General features: G+C 40.0%; 1 long non-coding RNA gene across 1 annotated transcript; it reads right to left on the bottom strand.

Annotated features, from left to right (window-relative positions):
* Positions 1-4930: 4930 nt before the first annotated feature.
* Positions 4931-6789, bottom strand: LOC134338254 (uncharacterized). Its single transcript, XR_010016178.1, has 3 exons — positions 6772-6789; positions 5218-5351; positions 4931-5058 (listed from the first exon to the last, which is right to left on the bottom strand). It is a non-coding gene; the product is annotated as an uncharacterized LOC134338254 (long non-coding RNA).
* Between the last annotated feature and the right edge of the window lie 1785 nt (positions 6790-8574).

The raw sequence follows: 8574 nt of genomic DNA, 5'->3' as shown, positions 1-8574 counted from the left end.
GAAGACAAAATATTTATACTTAGATCTTGGAAAATCTGATTCATAGCTGCTAAGTCCATCCCTGACTAAACTGTTTGTAAACTTCCTGACACATCTGCCAATCTTCATTACAATGATCACCTATTTCTGCTCTGTAATCTCACACACTGCAAACTTCTCATCCATGCTTTCTTTGCTTCTAAATAGAAACGTGCTGACCTCCCAAATTTAGATCCTAACTCACTCAGTGTCTACCTCCTACTATTGTACACTATCTCTCAATTGGGTGACACCTTGAATTAACACAGTCTCCTCCATGTCTTCAAATTTCTTCAGCTTTATATTGTCCAATCTTTTATCCATAAGAGCTATCAACATTTTTGAAATGTTCATCCTTTGTGCACCCCTGCAGTTAATTATCCCACCATGCATGCATTACCTCCAACTGTATGGGCTCTAAGCTCTTTGATTTTTTCTTAAATGTGGATTCCTTGACCGAGCATTTGATCACCTTTCTGCTTATCTGGTCTGGTATCAAATTTTGTCTGGAACATTTGCTAAGAAATGCAACATTGTAAAATGGTGTGGCATTGTATTGCCTTTGGGTTATATTGAGGACAAGAGTACTCAAGTATTGTTTAACTGATTCCCACAGAATTTCCATGAACTTTGATTTGTAAACATCTTACTGCTGTAGTAAGATTAAGCAACTATTACTGACACTCTAAGAGCTTATCATTAGGAAAGTATAAATCCTCCTTATGCTTGTCCCCTCTTATATAATCCAGGCAGCTGAGACTTGTTCCTCAATATGCCAAGTATTCCAGCAATATATACTTTATGAAAGAGTCCTAATGAAGGATCTTATCCAAACCGTCGACTGTTTAGTCTTCTCCATAGACGCTGCATGACTACTGAGTTGCTCCAGCAGTTTATGTGTGTTCCTCTACATTTCTGCCATCCATATGTAATGTGCTGTAAGGTTTCACTGCTAATGTAATGGCTTCTTTGTAATGTTTACTGCTGAGGTAATGTATCCTCTGTAGCAGCAATGTTTGGGTTATTGCTGGAGATAATGGGATGCATGTAGCCAAAACGGGATTTGTGGCTGTGTCTTGTGATTCTCGGAACAGTTGCTTTTGCAGGCTTTTGCGAGAGGGAGAGAGGGAGATGAAGGGAGGAGTTGCGAATGGAGTGATTTGGTCGTCCACCGGACAGGGTGGACTTGGAGCGAGGATCTGAAGAGCAGCCACAATCAAAGGAGGATCAGAGAAGGGGAAACCATGAGCTCCAACCTTGTGTGCACAGATAGCTTAATAAGATTTGGGCCCTTTTTCTTCTATATTTTGTTTCTCTACTAACCATATAGTCAAAGTAAGAAAGTTATAATGAGTTATAAAGCTTAATTAGTAAATCACATTGTTTTGTTTGTTATTTTGGAGTACTGATCTGTAACAGGGGACACATCGCGTAGCATCCACCCAAATGAGATTTCTTAAGTTTGGCCGAGCATGGGGATATCACCCCTATATTAAGCCGCTAGGAGAAGAGAGTATAACACATAGAACCTTTTGTATACACGTTATTAAGTGCCTGAGTGGTGTGTTTAATCAACCTCAATATCACATGTGGTTGCTTCCAAAGACATTAGCATCTGATTTACATAATCATGGGGTCCAACACTCCTGTTAAATGGTTGTTGGCAATATCCAAACTGCATGCCCAACGATTTGCCAAAAAATATCATGCATTTGGGGAGGAAAATGAATGGGGAAAAGGGCAAGGACAAAGCATCTGAGGTCTTACTTAAGGAGAGGTGATGATGGTGGTTAGGAAAGAGAGAGATCAGCATTTACGGAGTGAGCACAGTGCAGGCTACCCACTGATAAGCCATTTGCTTTACAGCTGATATACACAATACTGTGCAGGAGTCTCAGGCACATGTAAAAAAAATTCTGTAAAACAAAGATGCCTTCAAAAATAATGAAATGAAAAGTTCCTTAATATCAAAATATTTACTGTAAAAACCAGTTTTCAGTGAAAAGAAAACTAAATCAAATCAATATTTAGTGTGACTACCCTTTGCCTTTAAAACTGCATTAAAGCTCTTCGGTACACTCTCATGCAGTTTTAGAAGAAAATCAGCTAGTTGGTTATTCCCAGCATCTTGGAGAACTTGCCACAATTCTTATGCAGACTTTGGCTGTCGTGCTTGCTTCTGTCTCTCTAAGTAATCCCAGACAGCCTCGATGATGTTGAGATCAAGACTCTGTGGAGCTAATACCACCTGAAACCATATAAGGAACCTAGGCTGCCTAAGACTTTTGCACAGTACTGTAGAAACCAGTTTATACTGGTATCAAGCATAGAAATAAGGACATGCATTTACTTAGCACCTATCTGTACTTGCTAAAGGCCCAAACTTGTTTAAATTTATTGAAATACTTATCATATATAGTCTTTGTTGTAATGTAGTAGTCATCATTTCCTCTCAAACATCAAAGTGATAAAGGGGAATAAAAGCAACACACATCAAAGTTGCTGGTGAATGCAGCAGGCTAGGCAGCATCTGTAGGAAGAGGTGCAGTCGACGTTTCAGGCTGAGACCCTTCGTCAGGACTAACTGAAGGAAGAGTGAGTAAGGGATTTGAAAGTAGGAGGGGGAGGGGGAGATCCAAAATGATAGGAGAAGACAGGAGGGGGAGGGATGGAGCCAAGAGCTGGACAGGTGATAGGCAAAAGGGGATACGAGAGGATCATGGGACAGGAGGTCCGGGAAGAAAGACAAGGAGGGGAGGGGGGACCCAGAGGATGGGCAAGAGGTATATTCAGAGGGACAGAGGGAGAAAAAGGAGAGTGAGAGGAAGAACGTGTGCATAAAAATAAGTAACAAATGGGGTACGAGGGGGAGGTGGGGCCTTAGCGGAAGTTAGAGAAGTCGATGTTCATGCCATCAGGTTGGAGGCTATCCAGACAGAATATAAGGTGTTGTTCCTCCAACCTGAGTGTGGCTTCATCTTTACAGTAGAGGAGGCCGTGGATAGACATGTCAGAATGGGAATGGGATGTGGAATTAAAATGTGTGGCCACTGGGAGATCCTGCTTTCTCTGGTGGACAGAGCGTAGATGTTCAGCAAAGCGGTCTCCCAGTCTGCGTCGGGTCTCGCCAATATATAAAAGGCCACATCGGGAGCACCGGACACAGTATATCACCCCAGTCGACTCACAGGTGAAGTGTTGCCTCACCTGGAAGGACTGTTTGGGGCCCTGAATGGTGGTAAGGGAGGAAGTGTAAGGGCATGTGTAGCACTTGTTCCGCTTACATGGATAAGTGCCAGGAGGGAGATCAGTGGGGAGGGATGGGGGGCACGAATGGACAAGGGAGTTGTGTAGGGAGCGATCCCTGCAGAATGCGGGGGGGGGGGGAAGATGTGCTTAGTGGTGGGATCCCGTTGGAGGTGGCGGAAGTTACAGAGAATAATATGTTGGACCCGGAGGCTGGTGGAGTGGGAGGTGAGGACCAGGGGAACCCTATTCCTAGTGGGGTGGCGGGAGGATGGAGTGAGAGCAGATGTACGTGAAATGGGGGAGATGCGTTTAAGAGCAGAGTTGATAGTGGAGGAAGGGAACCCCCTTTCTTTAAAAAAGGAAGACATCTCCCTCGTCCTAGAATGAAAAGCCTCATCCTGAGAGCAGATGCGGCGGAGACGGAGGAATTGCGAGAAGGGGATGGCGTTTTTGCAAGAGACAGGGTGAGAAGAGGAATAGTCCAGATAGCTGTGAGAGTCAGTAGGCTTATAGTAGACATCAGTGGATAAGCTGTCTCCAGAAACAGAGACAGAAAGATCTAGAAAGGGGAGGGAGATGTCGGAAATGGACCAGGTAAACTTGAGGGCAGGGTGAAAGTTGGAGGCAAAGTTAATAAAGTCAACGAGTTCTGCATGCGTGCAGGAAGCAGCGCCAATGCAGTCGTCGATGTAGCGAAGGAAAAGTGGGGGACAGATACCAGAATAGGCACGGAACATAGATTGTTCCACAAACCCAACAAAAAGGCAGGCATAGCTAGGACCCATACGGGTGCCCATAGCTACACCTTTAGTTTGGAGGAAGTGGGAGGAGCCAAAGGAGAAATTATTAAGAGTAAGGACTAATTCCGCTAGACGGAGCAGAGTGGTGGTAGAGGGGAACTGATTAGGTCTGGAATCCAAAAAGAAGCGTAGAGCTTTGAGACCTTCCTGATGGGGGATGGAAGTATATAAGGACTGGACATCCAAGGGGAATAAAAATCTATTTTGGTGAGGTTACTTGCCATGTAAATATTGGTTGATACAAAGGAGAATTTAGAAGTAGGCAGGCTCTTGACAAATTGTAATCCAATTTATCAACACAACATCAGACAAGTACATAAATTTGAAAATGCTTAGTTTGGATAGAGAGAATATAACATTTTCATGAGATCATTATTTAACTAAATCAATTAAAATCTCAAACACTTTTTTGAATTCAATTACAGGAACTGAGCCAATTTTTTTCTTTCTATTATCAATTACAGTATTGAATTAATATTCATCAGTTACTGTGAAATGAGATCACAAATAGTTTATGTGTATCAATACATCTTAAATCATCAACATTAGACCATGATAATTAATGTAATTAATGAAATGGCTCAAATTTATAATCAACATCCAAGAGTATGATAATCTTACCAGTTGCTGTGTGTGTGGTGTACTTTCTATCTACTTAATCCAGCTATTCAATGTTTTTCTTCAAGGAAATGCCAATATTACCATATTACCAAGACTAACAGGTTATTGTCAGGAAAATATCATTCAAAAATATCCATGCTTTTAGCAGCCAAGGTCTGGGAACTATGTCAAAAAATGAACATTTTGAATAAGACTCTCACAATATTTTAGCACATCCATTAACCAAATCTCAACACAGCATATTCTACTTCCCTTCCTGAGCCGCAACACATGAGAGGTAGTGGGTTAGACTGGCAAGCTGCAAGAGTAAAATTTCACAGTTGCTGGCACACAGAACGGAACTGATGGGAAAACTGTGTCCAGGTGGTATCTGTGAAGAAAGAAATAGAGATAGTATTTCAGGTTGATAACCTTTCACCAGAGTGTAGACAATTATGCTTAAAGGTGAGGAGTGTTACAATCAGAAGCAGGAAAGATTCATTGCCCCCCAAAGGACGTAAACAGAAGGTGAAAACGTAGGTTCCCTGACCTCCTTAATTCTTGCAGTCTTCAAATGACAAGCTGTTGATACCTCCAGCAAGTTTCTCCTAGTAATCACATGGATTCCTTTTGTCTGCTCTGGTGTCCCTTTCCATCCCAAGCATATGCGCTTACAAATTGCACCTGAGCAGCAAGAGAATAGGGTGAGGGGTTTATATTGATGAGGATAAAAGGGAGAATATTTACATTGCATTTAATGGGGGAAATGAGACTAATGGGAATGCTTGCTCTGAGAGAAAGCATTTTTTTTGTGTGGGGGGTTCATTTGGTGTTTGATGTTCTTGTTGCCGTCTGCATGTGGGGAACGGTTGATGTTATTCTTTGAATGGCCTCCATGGATTTCTATGTTTCATGGCTGTCTGGAGAAGAGGCCGCTTAGAGTTAAATACTGCAAACATATTTTGAAAATAAATATCCCTTGAACCTCAACATAAAAGGGGAAAATAGACTCTATATATATAATAAAGCAATTTGAGGAACTAAAAATATGAGGCATAGTTTGACTCGAGATCATGGTACCTAGTATGGTTTTATAGCACAAGGTGGAATTGCATGCGACATACCCTCTGTGATTAGCACTTTTAAACCTCACAACTATAGATTCAGGATATTGAATTAAATTGGGCTGGATATACTGCAGTAATCTCTAAATAACAACGAGGAGCTTCTAAATTAAATGCTCCATAGTGTATTTAACTTGTGTCACAGATTTCAACATTGTAGGTGTGTGGTATCTTGCTGATTATTGTAATATATCTGACAGAACAAGATCAGAATATTTATTTTAACATGTTAAAAATATCAAATCAGAAACAGGAACGTTTATGGGTACATACTGGATGTCAAAGAATATAATTTCACGCAAAGCATTTTATCCCATCTTCGTCAGATTCCAAATAAATCTTGAAATCCAGATTATTTCAAAATCTTTAGTATGCATTATTATTTTGTGTGATAAATATTAGTTTCTACTATTGACACTTGTTCTATTGTACAACTGCGCTGGTCTTGGATTAAGGTAATTTATCCTTTTATGCAGTTTCTCTCAAATTGACATTTGTGATTACATGCTCTGAATTGAGTGCAGAATTATGTGCCAGTTATTCTTTTGTACAAAGCCTTTTCATTGAGTTAGGGCACTTTTGTAGGAAATAGGAGGCTTTCTTCCATTTTACGGATTATCTGTGATAAGGGTAGAACATACACTAAATTGATCGAGCAGAATGAATGATATTTTTGGTGCATCAAACATTTTGAATGATTAATTTTTTTTGTAATGTTTCAGTTTTCAGTGTCTTCATTGCCCTGTCATCATAACAATCAGAGAAATGAGTGGATAATATCTTCAAAGCAGTGCCTTCAGTATTGAGACAGGCCATTTGGCCCATTGTGTCCATGTTGACCTGCAGACACCCATCTGTATTAAACCACCTTCCCGCACTTGGCCCATTGCCTTCAATGCCCAGCTGATTTAGGTGATTGTCTAGGCTTCTACACTGCCAGCTTCTACAACTCTCTCCAGCAGTACATCACAGTTACTCACCGGCCTGCTTGGTCGTAGCCATACTGATTCCTCCAGCACGTTCAACATATCTTCCTATGGAAGCCTGCATTCCAGCACATTTGTAAGATCCAGTTAACAACAATGCAATTACACTAAGATAGAACATGCACTGATAGATTGCTATTGACAGCCAGTGATCCCTCCACACCTCGGCTGACTTCTTGTCAACATTTTCATTATAATTGAATGTTTATGATCATTCTTAATATTCTCAGCTTCTCAGAAGCAGTCAGGACCTGCTAAACTATTTAAAACACCAATATCATTTTAAAACAAACAAATAAATACCCATAAAAGAATTAAATATAGTTTATTAAATATAATTTAGTTAAGTCAGATAAGATGCTCTATTTATCTTTCTACCAGCAGCTGCTTTCCCCAGTCATTTGAACGGGAGCATTGTCCTTGCATCAATTCAACCTGCAAAGAGTTCAGTAAGCAGATTTCTCAGCCTGAATATATAATCTAGATCGGAATGTTCTAGTTACCGGCTTGTGTGCTGACAAGACACACAAAGTGCTGGAGGAACTCAGCATCTATGGAAAGGAGTACAAGCGACGTTTCAGATTTCCAGCACCTGCACATTTTCTCCTTTTCATGTACTGACAGGCCAGGGCAGGTTTTGACAGCAGATCGATTTCAATAAATTAGAAACACTGTAAGCATCGAACACAATTTTTAAATACTAATAAACAATTAACAATCACTTCATCAACAAAGATCTAATCAGTGAATTATTTCTACTTTTAACTGAAGTTTTGCAATGATAATTCAGTGAGAGATTTCTATTTGATACAACAAGTGTAGCACCCAGCAACATAGGGTTAAAAAAGTTATGAAAATACATAGTTCAAAGCTAATCTTCGCATCAGACAACTGAGCTCAGAATTTTCTATAGAACAAAAAGACCAACCAAGCCTACCATATAACATGACCTGGCACTGTGAGGTTACTGCTGTGTTATTTTCCATAAGGATTTGTTCTATTTTAGAATCCCATGAGATTAATTAAAGGCTGTTGCTATTGAATGGTAGGTGCAGTATATCATTTGGAAATTCTACATTATGAGGGTCAGACACACTGATCAAAATGGCTTGCTCTCTTTTCCCTGGTGTATCATCAGTGTGATGCGTTCAACAAAAATAATTTTGATGCAAACCCTTCTCTCTATCAATTGGTTAAAGAGCCTTTGGGATAGAACACATAATCGGATGACGTCTAAATATTGAGTCTGCTCCCAAAATTTGCTTTTACTAAAGTCAAGAAAATCAAGTTCAGAAAATACCATTCACAAACATTGTTGTGGCTTATTATGTACAAGCATCTGTATTTGGAATCCCCACCCTCCAATATATTCACTAATTATTATGAATTAAATATTAAAAAAATCAATGTTGGCATTTTCAAAAGTGTTGATTCCTCAGAAATTTGTTTTTGTTTATGATAGACCGCTTGAAGCTGAACACAAATGTAATTTCAGACTGCTTGTATCACATAGGAATTTGCAGAAACAAGAAACTAACTTTTTCTGAATATGATATGTTTAATTGCATAATGGTGCTGATGCATTACAATAGTTCAATTGAGCTAAAAGTGCTCTGTTAATGACTTTCATTTGCACTCAGTGTCTGAGGGCTCTTGCTTAAGTGTCCAATAATAATCAGCCAGCATTGATGGATTCCAATTGCCCTGATACCGTTTCTCAGTGACTGCAATGTCCTGGAAAAACATCTCACCATGCTCGTCACTGACAGCACGAAGGTTTGCAGGGAAGAAGTCTAA

The sequence above is a fragment of the Mobula hypostoma genome, chromosome 26 (genome assembly GCF_963921235.1).
Source record: "Mobula hypostoma chromosome 26, sMobHyp1.1, whole genome shotgun sequence".
In the NCBI taxonomy this organism is placed as follows: Eukaryota; Metazoa; Chordata; class Chondrichthyes; order Myliobatiformes; family Myliobatidae; genus Mobula; species Mobula hypostoma.
Note: the sequence above shows the minus strand (reverse complement) of the source record. Positions and strands in the feature narration are given on the sequence as shown.